We start from the raw sequence: 16,590 nt of genomic DNA, 5'->3' as shown, positions 1-16,590 counted from the left end.
AAACAAAGTGCACACTATGTTTTGTTTCATTTTTTGTGGGGGGGTATGGCTTGTTACTAGACAATGTTGGACTATGGCTGAGTGAAGCACAAGTCGTGCAGGTTGAAAGATCAGGGGATCCACTATCCACTTTTCAGTGTTTAATACACAGTTTGGTTGAAAACACAATTCTGTTTCTGTTAACTTTGGACATTCCAAAGCCTACATTTATTTGAAAGAAATGATGCAAAGATCAAGGGACTGTGTGCAGTCAATTTGCAGACAAAGGTCCGGTAAATGTAATGTCAGCACTGGACAACAAACTATAGTTAATGGGGAGATCGACAAATGTATTCAGATAAATTCACCATAAATATGTGTAAAGAAACATGGCAACCCATCCAGTGGTTCTAGAGGTAAATGAATGTCCTACAAGGGTTACATTTTGGTTTTTATTTGGGTGAGCTCTCTATTGACGTTAACTGAAATTGCATTAGATCTTACAAATTACACACCACCTATCCAAACCTTTCCTTCGACCAAATTTGCCATCTCTACACCAATAAAACCGATAAAATAAAATAAATAAAATGATACGTTTCAGAAGTCATCAAGTGTATTTGTGACCTGCTCCATCGAAATCAGTCGCATTGACCCGAAGACACATTTTGAGTTGTATACACTGTTATACAAAAAGTATTTTTTTGAGCCGTTGCGACTTCCGACTGATTTCGATAGAGCGGGTCACATTTGTGTTCAATGCATTGTGATATTGCGATGTCTTAATAAAGTAGTAGTGCACTTATTCTGCCCCAGCTGTTCTCATTTCACATACAGCCACAGTAGGTACATTTTTGACTGCAAAAACCATACCCAGTTCTCACAAAGGAGTTTTAAAGTTGTATTGTGTATATGTTAGAAAGGAAATAGACTTTGCATAGCACTGCCATTTGATTATTTACTGTGGCACAGGGAATGACAAGAACAGTGATGAAATGGCAGACAACCAGTGTCATTTATAATGAGGACAGGGATGAGGCAATACTGCAGGTTTACAATTCATGTACAATCCAGATGGGACTGTCTTTGTATTTGATGAGTAAGAAGATTCAATTCATTTGTTTGGAAATGTGTAAAACAGCAATGAGTGTCGTACATTAACTTCAAATATTAAAATAAACAACTACATCCTGACGTTCTCATCGAGCCATGGACAACTTCTTAATTGAAATGCATTCTGTGCTGGGGTGACTGCACAAAAGAGCTGTGAGACCTGACTTCACCCCATTTCCCTTCTTCAGTATTTCACAGGCAATTTCTTTCACAGACGTGTCAGGTCAAATTCACATTATGTTTTCTGTCAGCTATTACTTCAAAGGAAACTTTGATGGAGTGCATTTTAACAAGCCAACGCACCCTCTGAACAGCGACTAGGCAGCTGGTTTCCCATAAGCGCTGAGGAATCGGCAACTACTTATTTTTTATTATTTAGGCATATAATTCTTCAGAGGGATAGGGCTCATTTAGCTTGTAAAGCTTGAATGCTTGTTGTGGATTCCAATACTGTGGTGCAGTGTACCTTTGTTCTAGTTGGTATAAAACTTTAAAATGTGTTTTCAGTGGCATTGCAACACTGAAGTTCTTGAGATCTCAAAAGGAACGACTTTTTTTTCTTAAAACATTTATACATTTTGATCTTCCATTAAGTTCAGGCATGGGTTTGAAGAAGTCCTTGCTTTACTTGATTTATATCAGCTTCCATTTATGCTTTATGATACTGGCTTAATTATCATATGTTTTGCAACCAGATTACTACTGTAGTAACATCACATTCATATAAGTGTTGAACGTGGCCAAAACAACCTAATGTTCATCATTATTAAAGTATAAGTAACAAATATAGTAAGGCTCTTTTGTAGGACAGAAATGTGTAACCTTCATTTGATTCTGCTGACACTGTGACATTCAGGGATGTAAAGCAGATAGGTCTCCCACCCTTTTACAGTTAGAACTACTCAAAAAGTGTGAAATCTGTTAAGAGATAGCAATTTTCCCCATACATAACTTATGGCGTAGCAAATTTCAATTTCCTTGCTACCCCATATACTTTATAGATTAGATTAACAGAGGCTCATCAAATGAACTCCCGGAGGTCGAAAGAACATTTGATTGTAGTCCTAAGTACATTACATATGGAAGGGAAGGAAACTCCGGAGGGCGAAAAGATGAAGACTTACAGTAGATGTGTGGTGTACTACAATAGATCAATGACTAGCCGACAGGTAAAAGTGAAGGACAGAATGCTTGCGAATAATTATACTGTAGCTGGCGAGACAGATCAGTCATGGCTTTTTGCATGTGTCCTCATTTCAGGGAAAGGAAGAACAGGTTGAATTAAATAGAGCTTTAAAGAAACTGTGTTTCATTTGACAACAAGAAATAAGTTATACCGTGCAATAACCCAAATGGCAAGATTAGTAGACAAGTGAAAGACTGGCCCCAGAAAGCAGGTTATGCAACGTGATAGATTGCGGAAGAGAGTCCACAAAGCTATTTAAAGGAGGGAAAACAGATGTATGGCTGGAATATATACTGTACTACTAGGAGCGTAAATGATGAGCAGGTGTGTAGCATTGTTTAGCTAGTGTGGCGACCAGGTGACTAAAAAAGGCGTAACATAGTGAGGAAATCTAACGTGGTCTGGAAAGTTCAAATAAAATGCAGGGCCAAAAAGGTTAACAGTAGTGATACACGACAGGGGTCCCAATGACCTCACTCGTTGGCTAAAATCAGTGGTGAACAATTTCAATATAAAAGGATCTAAATGTGGTCTTATGTGTGGTTTTGGGATACACAATGTCACTGTCCCTATTGATTATATAGTTGTGTCTGCGTGTAGCCTATGAAACTGTGATGAACAGTATGCACATAGAGAAAAATTGCTACTTTGCAGAATGAGTAGGGCCTATCAAATAGTGTTGCTGCTATACATTTACATTGGCTCAGGGGATTATGAATCTTAAAAGTTGTTATAACTTCCTAAATGCAAGGACAGACCCCCATTTATTTGGATATTTAAAGAAACTACATTTGAATGATTTAGACATTCTCAATGTTTGTCAGTCCAAAAACCCAAATATTTTAAAGTTGGTTATTTAATTTTGTATCATAAAGGAAGTTTTCTGAATGTATAATGCTGTCTAACAGCAGTTAAAGTAATAGGATATGATTGATTATAGAACTGCTATGATATATATACCTTAAAAAGTAAAGACTTTGGGATCATTTGTATTTGTGGTGACATGAGTACAGAATGGGGACATGCGTATATTGAATGACCATTTCTTGCTCCTTTGGTAAACGGATATTGATTTTGTCAGTCTTTAAGGGACCTTTGAGACAAAAGGTGTATTACCTGTAATGCAAAGAGGACACAAGCCATTGCATTTCTTAAAACAGGTATGGCACAGAGTATTTAAATCACTAGTACTCAATACACGTGTAGATATATGGTGCAGACCAAGAAGAATTTGTATCGACAGGTCGCTGCAGTGTATCTTGCCAACACAGATAGCTTGAGATATTGACTTCCATAATAGGCTTCCGACATGCCGGAATAGCGATAACTCTGAGCCTTCTTCCAGTTGTCCGTAGGATGATAATCATTAAGAATGTGCGCCTGCCAGAGTCTTTGTCCGTGGATTGTTATCACTCGAGATTTCCACAAATCTGGTCAATAATCCTTGGTAAATCATCGATAATCCTCTGTATAAAACCACTTCCCAAGTGAACAATCCTTAAATCCTTCAAAATGTAAGATGATTAAAAAACTTCTCCTGGTATTTTTTATTTAGAGTAAGTATGTGGCTTTGGTGAAATGCTTTTAATAACTCAGCATGACTGAATTAATGACAAAAGACACTGATTGTCACAAAAGTCATGGTGTAGGGCAGAGGTCGGCACCGTAACCAGTGGCACACTAGGAATAAGTGGAATAAGTGTGCAAAATATTGACATTTTATTTTCGGATCCTGAACGAGACCGCCGCCAGAGCACGTCTCCCCGTTACCTGCAGAAGGAAGCCATGCACTCAACGCAGCCCCGCTCTCTTTAACTCCAGGCGACTTTCTGCCGCTTTCCTCCGTGGTGCAGGGCTGATCGTTTCACCACAGAGGAAAGCACTGCTGCCGCTCTGGCACTTCACAAATTGCAGTACCCATAAGGAGCTGTACAAATGCCACAGGTTTTGCGTGGCTGTGTCTTTAGTTGAAAGCCCAGTGGTGATCTGCTCATCTCTCATCGAAATAATATGCTACACCGGGGTGGACTGGCCATCTGTGTGTTCTGGAGAATCACAGGTCGTCCTTATTATTATTATTATTATGCCGTTTAAACCAAATAACCAATTAATAAAATGTGTTTAAACAGCATCATGCAAGTTGCGCTGACATGTGAAAGAGGTCTACACACTGCTGCTTCTTCCATTGAGGCTCCTCCCACCCTCCTGTTGACAGTTCACGATCGTCGCCACACTGATCACAATTAATTTTTTTAAATTGCACTTCATATCAAAAAGGTTGCCGACCCCTGGTATAGGGAGTCACCAAATCTGCAGATAGTGATTATAGGTGTGTTTTTTTTTTTAATATGGCTAATAGATGATGTATTCACATTAAATAATGGGACACGTGTCTCTATTCTTTTTTTATATCATGCTTCCCATCCAAAACTAACTTTGATTTTATATCTAACATAATGAAATAACATGGACATCTTTGCTATGGACTTAACCTTGATTCAATCCCTACAAGTAAAGAAAATAAACGTTGAAATAATGCCTGTATTTCACACCATTATACATCAATAAGGGTTCAGAAGTTAAACCTCTAAAAGCTTTAAGTAGTAGAATCTTCAGATATAACATGTAATAAAAGAAAGCTTTTAAAACTGGCAGGCCTTTGTTAGTAGTAAAGTGCTGCACAATTTAAAAAGCTTTGAATGATCGCTGCAGAGAACTGAGTTCAGACAGGTGCAGAGTAGCAAACAATAGCAGAGACCTTCTTGCCTCTCAGTTCTGGACTTCCAACCTTTCAATATGAGGTCAGACATTGACATAATAAAGCCTTTAGAAACAGACCATTCTCTCAAAAGCAAGACGGCAAAAGAAAAGCTGCTTTTAGCAACTGAATCAGTCTGTTTGCCCAAAGTGTAAGAAAGTAGGGCTCAGGAAATCATCATCATTTATCACTTTCTTGATAACAAACTCAAAAGTAGAATGAAAAGAGTGATTGTATTGATCTATGTCCCTGTTAATCTTATCAGAATCTGTAGTCAAAAGTGCTAGTGTAGCATTGACAGTATATATCTGCAACCAACCGGGAAGAGCATTTGTCATCCACGCAGGACACTGGATAATGACCGTCCACTGACACTAGCAAAAGGGTTTTTGAAGGCAAAGTAATCATCATTCATCTTAGACCATTTAATAACTGGACAGTGAGTGAGAGTACTGTCTGCTCGGCTGTACGTAGAAGACGAAGCAGTACAAAGCTCTGGAAAACCCCTTGAACCACCATGCCTTTTAATCCTGTTTCTTAATGGAGACACATTCCTGCACCGCTTGTGAGGCTTAAGGGAATCAGTACTCTGCTATTGCCAACGGCATTAAATCCCTGTGGGAGCATTTGGATAAGCTATGCACTTTTTAAAATGTGTCTGATAGGCAGATCCGTGATTGAGAGCTGGTAATGAAAGGTATTGCATTTACTCTGGAAGTACTAATCACTATCCAATGGGTTCCCCATCAAGAAATATGGACTTTTTTTCACGCTATATAAATTCAAGCTGAATTTTACAAACCATTCATGCTTAAAAACGTAATTTAATCAATTTCAATGAGTGTGTTCTACTTACTAAATGGCTACTTTATTTATATATATATATATATATATATTATAGTGCTTTTAATATACATTATGAAATGACTGAAGGACTTTCTGCTGTTGTTTTAGAATGGCAAGTAAAACATTATTCAGAATAATATGTCCTTTGTTCATATTTATACATGCATGACATTTTTTCAATGATTGTATTTACTTTAGGTTGATGTCTCCCTTGTTTGTGAATATGTGCATTGGAAAGTTCATATCAAAAGCACCTTAAGGGTTTCCACTGTATAGCAGTTACTTTTTAGTTTGGGGGCCTGTGAGAATTCAGCTGATAATGTTGTTTTGTTTGATTTAGAGACTGGCCTCACCAGATAAATTACAGTACTGTATACTTTTGGTCCTGTGAATAATAACTTTTAACAAAAAAAGGAGAATTGTGTTTTTAGGGCCTAAGTCAGGGGTATTCAACTAAAATTCAACGAGGTCCAGTTAGAGAAAATCTCCCCATGCAAAGGTCCAGAACATCAAAATGTCTAACTTGCTTTATGAATTAGTGTGATATATATTGAAGTAGCTGTATCAACGTCTGCATGTAATCAACAACTGACTGCCAATCAAATAAAGAAAGTACAATTCAAAAACAACAATATTTATTGTCAATGAACATTGAACTATACAGATATACAGTAAAATACTGTGGATATGTTTAATGTTCCTCTCGGGCTGCATTTAAAAATAAAATAGAGAAAATAAATAAAATAGCTTTTGAAAATGTGTGCATCTTAAAAGTGCTTAATTTTAGATGAACAAAATAAAGTGTAGCAGCAGCTTGAGTTTCCCTTTTTCTTTGTTAACCGTTTCACATCATGACTTAACAGTTGCAGCCGATTATAGAACAATATCAGTCTTTACACATCATAACAATTGAACAGTTTTAAAGTTTCTCTTTCTTTCCCTCTTATATTTCAGTCCCTCACTCACTTTTTTTTGTTCAGTGCGAGAATTGAGCTTGAGCTTGTCCTGCCAGGAGTTTAAATCTGGGCTGAAATGATGTCAGGGCCATTCTCATACACACATGCAGGTGCTCATTGGTTAGCCTGGAACCACATTTAGTTTGAATTTTGATCCTGGTGGACTGATCATATTGGGCTCTGAGACTGCTTATTTTGTGTGACCTCAGTTCTGACATGAGAGGGAATGTTTGGTCAAACACTTTGTGTTTTGTCTCATAGTGGCGTTTCACATTGGCACTTGTAATGAGCGCCACGGTCTCTGAACAAATGAGACACACTGGTTCTGTGCTCCCAGTGGGCAGGATGAACGTCTGTCCACTCAGGGTTAAAAGCTCTGTTCTCACTGTCCACTTCCAGTCTTTCAAGATCCTTTGTAATTTTTGAATGCTGACTCATACAAATGAGTATGATTAAAGTTTTTGGATTAAACGTATTAACAATGTTTCTTCTGATAGGAGTGTCTGATCAGAAAACATCATATTTAAGGCAACAGCAAATTACATATTTAGTATTTTAGTTTGGAGGATGCTCTTTCAGAGATAGGAAATGTTTCATACTGTACCTTGTTTGTTTGTATACATCTAAACTGGACAAGATGTATCCCAACAATGCTTATCTTAGTTAAATCCATTTGTCTCTTGTCTAAATCAAATAGTTTTTACGAGATGAAAGCTGTGTTTTCCTCGATGGCAAAGCTCAGTATTTATCCTCTGCAACACTTGCATAACCGTGTACAGTAAATCCAGGTCCTGTATAATTTCAAGCAATAATGAAAAGGATCCATGCATAGCATTAAAATACTTATTGACAGAAACATCAAATACATCACTGGGGTGATGTATTTGCCAGAACTTTAAAACGTGTTATCTGCACTGCAGCAAAAGTTATCTATGCCAAAGACGCCTGAGAAATCAGATTGTTCAGCCTAAAACATTATTCCATTCTCCTTTATGTTACCCAATAGGGAAAGTTGTCTTTAAAGAGTTCTGCAACGGCCGGTGTGAAGAGATAAGCAGTGCGTGTTAAAGGTCAGCTTATCCCAGAGTTCTCAGCTCCTCGCTCCGGTCTCCTGTGGATGTTATGGTGAGCTCAGTGCGAAGAAGCTTGGACATTAAGTAACCTTGAGAGCAAGTGCAAAAAGCACAACTGGGAGGGAGCCGAGGTCAAATGGACACACTGAAACTGAAGACTAATCTTAAGAAGAAAGATCATATACTTTGATCCACGTTATTTTCATTTACTCTAACCCTGGAGCTGTTAGTGTTATGTCAGTATCACATAATCGGACACTTTCTGACTAACATTTCGTAAACATGAGGTTTTCCTTTCAGAGAAGGTTCACTTTAAATGATTGGTAAAAACTGTCTTTACTTACAGATGAAAACATTATTACTGTGAGGAGAAAACCTAACAAAAAAGGCTACATATTACTTTTAAAGAGACAAGCATTGTGTATACTGTAAGGAAAAGCAAACGTGGAATCTGAGTTTAAGTTTTTATGAACTGATGAGATAGGGTAGCTTTTCTGTCGTTTCCACACTGTTTGGTCTACAGGGAACGAGACTTGTCCTCATGTTATCTGAGGTAACAAAGTCCATTAGAGTCGGGGGAGTCTACATTAGACAGAAAACTACCACGCTGAGAAACGTGTAAGTAAACATATCTCATAGCTGGTTACTGAAATATAGGCAATAACTGTAAATATGCTAACTTGTTGATCATGTATACGTCCTAAAATGCTTACAATCATCTGCACTTTCAGTTACGCAATTTTTAACAGTCAGTTAAGACATGTAGCAGATTCTACATTTGTTGGTATGTTTTGTTAATTTTATAAATACATGTATATACATAAAATATCTGATCGATATCCCTAATTAAATGCTTTTCCAACATGTATGTACATTTCTAGAAGCAGTCATCAAACATTTCTAAATGCCAGGCCATGTAAACTGCTGTATTATTAATGCGCTAAGGCTACTTAAAACATACTTTATTTCCTCAGGGACCCTTTATTATGATTACTAATGTGATGAATGTATCTCTATACTACAGATAATACTTTACTGCCTCATCTTTGATTGATGTTTTGATCTAGCGTCTTTCAAGAAAAAGAATGTGTGTAAATAAAACCATATGATAATGAATACATGTGTTAATCCTTGATTTATTTATGTACCACTTTACACTCACAGTTACCCTAATGTAGCTTCAGGTTGATGTCATCTAAAAACAGATGCTATATTATATTAAACTTGCTATATTAAATACAAATGTTTTTGTGAATAAAGGATACAAATAAATTGCACTCAACATTTCTCCCAAAAACTATATACCCTACAGTATTTGATGTTCAGCAGATGCATCTATGAACCCTTTCCATTGTGAACACACGCTAACATAAATGACCCGAGGAGAGAAAACATCATTTGTGACAATCTAATGTGCTCCTATTCCTCTTTAGGGCCAGGTCTAGCTATACTGTATTTCTGCCAGGTATCGACTACGCTCAACACTGCTTAGAGTCCTAAAATGTGATCCCAGTCAAGATTGTTTTTGCTGCCTGAGGGGAAGTACACCAATACACAGCAGGAGGAAGAAGTGCTTTGGCTTGCAGCACTTTTTTTATTTAAAAAACTCATGCTGCAGTGTAGTGTATGTCATGTGTACTTCATATTATATAATGCGTTGGACTAGCATTATGTTAATGTGGGCTTTTGCAAAAGGTGACATGATCTGGTTTGGACTAGCATTGCCAAGTGTAAAAAGTGTTATAAATAAATACTTTGGTTTATGAGTAATGCTCATTGTTTTTGAAGATTGCTAACAAGTACCTCTTCTTTGTGGGTTTATGGCTGTTGGTAGAATTGTTTGACACTATTACATTTTGTAATTTGCTGTAATATGCAAATAACTTACGCAACTGTTTCACCTTTTGGACAATGCCATTTTTAAAGCCAATTTAAAACCGGAACAAGCAGTTCTTCATAACATAACAATTATTTAACTATGGCTTGGAAAAATGTAAAATATATACCGAAAACATAAATAAATGAATACTATGACTAAATGGGTAAAGGCACATACAAGAACAGTCTGGTTAGTCAGAAAATCACATCTCTTCAGTGTTTAGCAGCATTTAAAACAAGGAAAATACACTTCATTAATCCAATATTACATTATGAAAAATCAAAGATGATATCTAATCCTATACCACCATATTGATACATGTCCCAGCCCTAGATGAGACTTTTAGCAAGAGCAGTGGTTGCAATATTATTTTCTTTAGACCAGGAGTCTCCAACCTTTCTTCATCTGAGAGCTACTTTGAAAAATGAAAGTGGCCAAGAGCTACTTGCATCACATCGCTTACATTTATTCACATAGCCCTCATCAGTTGAATTAAGCTACTTTTGTACACGTGTGAAATTGCAATACCCAAAGCTTATCAAAAATCTTAACTTCACATCAAGGTCCAAGAAAATGAACATTTCTCACATATTATTATGGCCCACATAGTAAGTACTTCACTGAACATTCACATAAGTGTCCTTAATCACCACCTTACAAGCATTTCACTCTTTTTCACAGTTAGTGAGATGAATGGCGCTGCATGGAGTCCACCATAGAGGTGTATGCTGGAGTGTACCCACTTAGGTTCACTCTAATAGAGTCATTTAAATGTCCATCAGTCAGTCTTGTTCTGTATTTACATGTACATGACATTCATGTCAGAAAAAGCTGCTTCACAAAGGTTTGTAGAACCAAATAAAGCAGACATTTTCAGTGCTGCTTGGTGAATGTTCTTATAGTCTTCGGGGTCTACAAGGCTCCAGAAATGTTGTGATTTTTATTTTGGAGATCTCCACAGGATTGACACTGAACAGTTGTTCAGCCATCTTTTTCTTCTTCTTCGTCGTCTTGACATTAAATTATAAACCATAATAAATCAATTGTATAGGTCTAGCCTCCCTATATCTGTGTGTGAAATTGTTCCATCCTCAAAAACAAAAAAATAATACTTCTGCAGTCTAGCTGCAGCTTCTAGCAACGGTATTCTGTTAAAAAAAAAGACACTGAATGTCTTGAATGTGGCATCACAAACATGACTTAAGTCTGAACACAGCAGACAACAGGAGTATTTACAATAGCATATACAAACAAAAATAGTGCATGTGGATGCACACTTACATTCTCTGTCTTACTGTTACATAAATTCCATGAATGTATGAGATTAAGCTTCATTATATCTCAATCAGTGATTAAGTGAATAATAAAGTTTCTATCGGGTCACTATCAGCCTGTCACTCATTATTTTCAGGGAGGGGGCGGGGTTTGGAGGAACGGAGAGGAGACGGTGATCGCGGAAGCTTTCCTCCTGCCTTCACAAACTTTACACACGTATTTATCAACGGAAAATAGCAAGAGGACATTCATACTCTGCAATCCAAGACTTGATTAAATCCACCAAAAACCTGACATGACGATAACGAGTGTTTTTCAAAAAACACAAATCCCTCCCTGTGTGTCTCTGAGGCGCAGCGACAGGGCCTGATTCAGAGCGGGTCATTCTGCTGTTGGTTCTGGACTGGTGTTGGTGGAGAAAGCAGACTGCTCCGTGTGTGTTGTCGCTGTGCTGCTGTCACGTCTGTTCCTAGATCTCTGCGTCACCGACCATTTGATATTCGTGTGACAGAAACAATTCTAAAATAAAAAAACCTTATTGTCCAGCCGCGGCCGAAAAATCAAGAAGCAACCTTACTACGCTATAATCGATAATCGAGCTGCGAGCTACTGAAAAGCTGCCCGCGAGCTACCGGTAGCTTGCGATCGACGTGTTGGAGAGCCCTGCTTTAGACTCAAGTACAATAACTGAAACGTAAACATTTGTTTAAGGCATATCTTAGCCAATCAGTGAAGATGTTTCATCAGTTAAACATGCAACACCCATGTTTTGACTTTACAAAACAAGAGTGTCATCTAATGGAGAGCACTTCCCTTTGTAATTCTTAGAGAAAATATATAAAAGTAATGGATACACCTGCAAAGAAACACTACAAAAACATTGCAAGTGTCAAATCCAATAGGTAGAAGTATTTAATATAACTTAAGACATACAAAGTGTCCAAAGTTGTATATACAAAATATGTGAATCTAACTAAAAATGCAGGTACACTGTGCCGTAGCAGCATTAATCATGCAGTCGCATTACTAACTCTGTACACACACCTGTCTTTTTTCCACCGTACAGTTAATTAGGAGCAAATACAACAATAACTGCTGCAAACTGCACGAAACAGCACTAATGATCAACATCGCCAGTGTACTGCAGGTTTATATATCGCTGTACAAGCTGTTTGCAAGGCACCCAGCCAATCTCGTCATTCCATCCTGGTGGCAATCTGGGTTGTTAACAACATCCTTGTTTTCCACCATTTTACAGAGGAGAAAAGTGACAAGAAGAAGCTAATTAATCCAACAATCATCCAGTGATTATTATACTCTCGCTTCCCTGCTGCCTCTCCCCAGGAGTGCTATATATCAACGAGACAGAACAGGTCAGTCAGTGCATCAGTCGACTCTCGCACCAGGAAAGATATTAAGCGCAGACAGGACAGCTACTGGCAGCACGGACTCAGACAAGGTGTTAATTGATTAGGGTGGAAACGGAGCGCTGGGGCCTAGCCAGTTTACCACCATGATTAGATTGATGAGAGGCTCGACAGTCACACGATAATTACTAAAACACACAGTAATGTATGCAGCTGCAGCTGGGAGCGGTGATGGACAGGACCGGGAAGCGAGTATGTGTGGGTGCAGATCAATGATGCTAAGAACTGGTTGTTATTAGATAAACGGCATTATAACTGCATGTCTCATTCAGAAAGATCAATTTAGGAGAGATAAGCTACAGGATAAGACATTTGAATCATTAAAGGTCACCTATTGTGCAAAATCCACTTTTTCATGTCTTTTATACATAAAGATGTGTCCCCTCTGTGTAAAGAGATTCTGAAAGTTTCAGGTAAAAAGATTTGCTCTCTTTTTGTCCTGATCCATTTATATAAAAACCTGTCTGAAAATGAGCTGATAACGATGTGTTGGCCAATTTATGATGTCATAACGATTTTTTGGCTTGTGTAACCATTAGCCAATCACCAACCAAGGTAATCCCCCCCCCCCACCTTATCACCTGAATCTCCTTTGGTTAAAAAGAGCACCATTGTGTTCTTTTTAACCAAATATCTCTCATGCGGCTTTCACACCAGCGCTTTTCCCTTTCTAGCACCTAGCTAGAGCTTTTCTGGTTCAGCTCCGGTTTCCCTTTTCAGCTACCGCTCTGTTCACACCGCCCAGCTGCCGCTGCTGCGTCATGACGTCACCGTTTACATCGCTGATTTTCTCCCCAACGGAGCTCACAACAACAACGGGGGGGACTGCGTCGGGTCGATGATCGTGTTGCTTTTAATCATGCGAAGCCAGATTAAATTAAATAACGACTTCTCCAACCTTATACTTTTCTCCAGAGTGCCGTGGTTCATTGTTTATTAATGTGTTTCAGCGGCATTTACCGACCGCTGCAGTGCTGGCTGCTCTTCCACGGGAGTTTATTCTCCCGTTAGCTCCGGGTTAGCTCACACGGCTCTAAAGTATTCACTGTCTGACTGTCACACAAGCAGCTGATACATATCCCCAGTTCCCCTTAAGTGAATGTGTGTCAGTCTGAGTTGACGCTGTTTGGTGTCAGTCTGAATTGACGCTGTTTGGCATCACAACGCTGTTATGAAAGTTTCTCTGGTATAACATGGGTGATGTTAGCATAGCAACCGAAGCTAAACTGACTACTTGCTAAGCCGTTTTCTACAGGAACATTTTACCGGCGTATTTTTCATTATGATTCTACTTGTGATAGTCGGACATGACAACCTGTGCAGCCCATGTATTGATTCCATCCGATAGCTGCTATAATAACAAACAAAACGTCTGCCTGCTCTCCACAATGATCAATAACAGCGAACGGATGGTCAAAGTAAGGTACAAATAAACAGAATCACACGAAGCCTGGTTAGTGTTGCCTGACTTTATAAAGTGTGTTTTTTTTTTATAAGTGTGTGGTTGCCTTCTAGTCACTTTGCTCAGCGCTACTGCTTGTAGGCAGGCATGACGAGACTCTTCAGTCGACCCATCCTTTCCTGCACGCCTCGACGTAAGAGAGACGTAAGCGAAGCTCTTGCCTCTAGACCGACAATTTTTTGGAGCTGGAAGTGAACCGCATTCCGGAGCTATGAGGCGGCGCCGTTGCGGTGTGAACAGGAAAAACCGGCGCTTTTCCAGCTCCAGCTCCGAGCCGGAGCTGGAGCTGGAAAAGCGCCGGTGTGAAAGGGGCATCAGAGGGGCGTGGGGAGTGGCTCCTTATTTTCATCTAAAGTAACAGACACAGAATCAGCACTTTTGAAACAGGGCTGAAACAGAGGGGATTATGGGATGCTAGAATAATCTGTTTGGTATTTTGAGGCCAAACACTTCAGAGACATGTTTTGTATATATCTGAGACTTATAATATATTGATGAAAAACAGTATAATAGGGGAACTTTATATCAGCATATATTCAATAAGTATACCCAACTTTTAAATGATGGCTGTAGCCACTCAATCTATACCTGAATCCTTTAGACTCACCTGCTTCTCCCAATCAATTTCTCCCTCTTTGTGATTGATAATTGTGTACATTCAGTGCCAGATTGACATGAATAAAAGTGCAGGGTGAATTTGTGCTGCCAATTCCATTCAATTTGTGTGTAATTACTGTCTGATTTGCCAAGGCAGCAGCAGATGCGTCTTGGATTGACTTCTACGAAAACTCAGTGAATGAAGAAGAATGCAGTCCAGGGCTGGGAAGAGATCACATCGCTTAAAAAAGAGATTGTAAGTAGAAATACTTGTAAAGACTGATCATCAAAACATTTACTGAGGCTTCAGTCCTGCTTTTAAGTACTGTTAAGTGCTCATTACATTGCAACGTAGCCTCAATGCATAGGCATAGTTATATTATTAATAGTATACGAGTCATTAACCAGAAATAGAAATGAGGAACATGAACAAGCAATGAAAAAAGGGATGTAAGATACAAAAAAAGAAAAAAGAAACAGAGCTGAAATGGGACAGAGAAGCTCAGCTCTGAGTGCAACAGGTGAAGACAGGACAGCTTTGATTGATGTCTCAATAGAAAACCGAGGTAAGGGCAGTCGAACGCAACTGATGACTTATCAAAATAATGCAATTACTAGCCTGTTCATGCCGTTCATAAACATGAAGTATAACGAGCCGTTGAGCAGAATACCAACTCCCTATCTCTTTGCTGCTATCCCTGCTCACTGTAAGATATCTGGTTCTGTTTTCTATTGGTTTGAATTCTTGAAAAAAACCTGTGTGCATCCCTGCATGAGACAAAATCCATAAATGGAGAACATTCTTGATAAATCAAAGTAGATGGCCATGTTTAACTGCACACTGTATCAAAACATCTGTTTACAAACTCTCATTAACTCATGCAATATAATCCAAGACTTATGTATCCGGTATTGTGCCGAGAACTTCCTAAAGTAGTAAAGCTTTGTAATGTATACATTACACTTGGATTATACTTCATAAATAGTATACTAAATGTGCAAGATTTGAAACACTTAATTTGAAATAGTTTTTGCTGTTGTAAAATGTGAGTTTAGCTATAATCCATTCCAAATGTTTATTTCTGTTAAATGCAGAGGTATGCATAAAATAAAATCATAATTTAAAGCTAACACAGGGTGAGTAATTAAAAAAAGGTACATTTGCAGGTGAAGTATTTCTTTAATTTATTTAAATGATGTCCCCAGATACAGTGTTTTGTTGTGCACTCATTGTTCCTTTTAATATGTGTGTGATTTGCAGATGCAGAGAATATTATTCAAACTGATTTAAAGGGTGCTAACTCATCATAACTCACAACATCCAATATTTGCAATATTGTCCCTTCTTATATGTTAACATAGTACTAAGTATGAAGAAAAAGCTGACTTGCTAGTCCAATTCAGATAACAGGCCAATTGGCAGACTGGTGAGCCTGTCTGTAAGAAAGTCCAGGATAAATGTGTCCCAAACAAGACACAATATGCATAGTTTCTACACTTTCTGATAAGAAAAAACAGTTCTGTTGTTCTGTAGTGGCAACAGCAGCATGCAAAAGATCAGAGTAAGTGCATATTGCTCTGTGATTTGTTGTGTATATACACTGTGAATATAATTACATTCTGGGATTATTCTTGGGATGAATTTCCTTAGTGGTTAGAGTGGAGCTTAGTGGATGTTTAAACATAATGGAAAAAGAGAAACATTAAAGGATAAATACTGTAAGTAAGTACATGTAATCACTTTGTTCTTGTTTTCACAAATGTTCTTAGAAAAATATCACAGCATTCTCCAACATGCTCACAGGGATGGAAATAAAACATGACGATAAATAATGAATGAAATACAAAAGAAAATAATTTAAGCGTTAGCAAGAAATCTCTTTATTGTTTATGTTTGGATTGTGTAAGACTCATTTCAGAGAGAAGAAAGTGTGTTTTTTTCCTGATGCTTTTGGCAAGGATTTGCAACAAACTGCAAAAAAAGAGAAGCAGCCCATTAAGTGCTAGTGAGCACACTTTTTTTTTTTAAAAGCATCCAG

General features: G+C 38.1%; 1 protein-coding gene across 6 annotated transcripts in view; it reads right to left on the bottom strand.

Annotated features, from left to right (window-relative positions):
- astn1 (astrotactin 1) overlaps positions 1 to 16,590 on the bottom strand; it is a 395,124-nt gene that overhangs the window by 235,329 nt on the left and 143,205 nt on the right. The gene's annotated exons all lie outside the window — the stretch shown is intronic.

The sequence above is a fragment of the Trematomus bernacchii genome, unplaced genomic scaffold (assembly GCF_902827165.1).
Source record: "Trematomus bernacchii unplaced genomic scaffold, fTreBer1.1, whole genome shotgun sequence".
In the NCBI taxonomy this organism is placed as follows: Eukaryota; Metazoa; Chordata; class Actinopteri; order Perciformes; family Nototheniidae; genus Trematomus; species Trematomus bernacchii.
The sequence above is the reverse complement of the archived record's forward strand: the minus strand, read 5'-3'. Positions and strand labels throughout refer to the sequence as shown.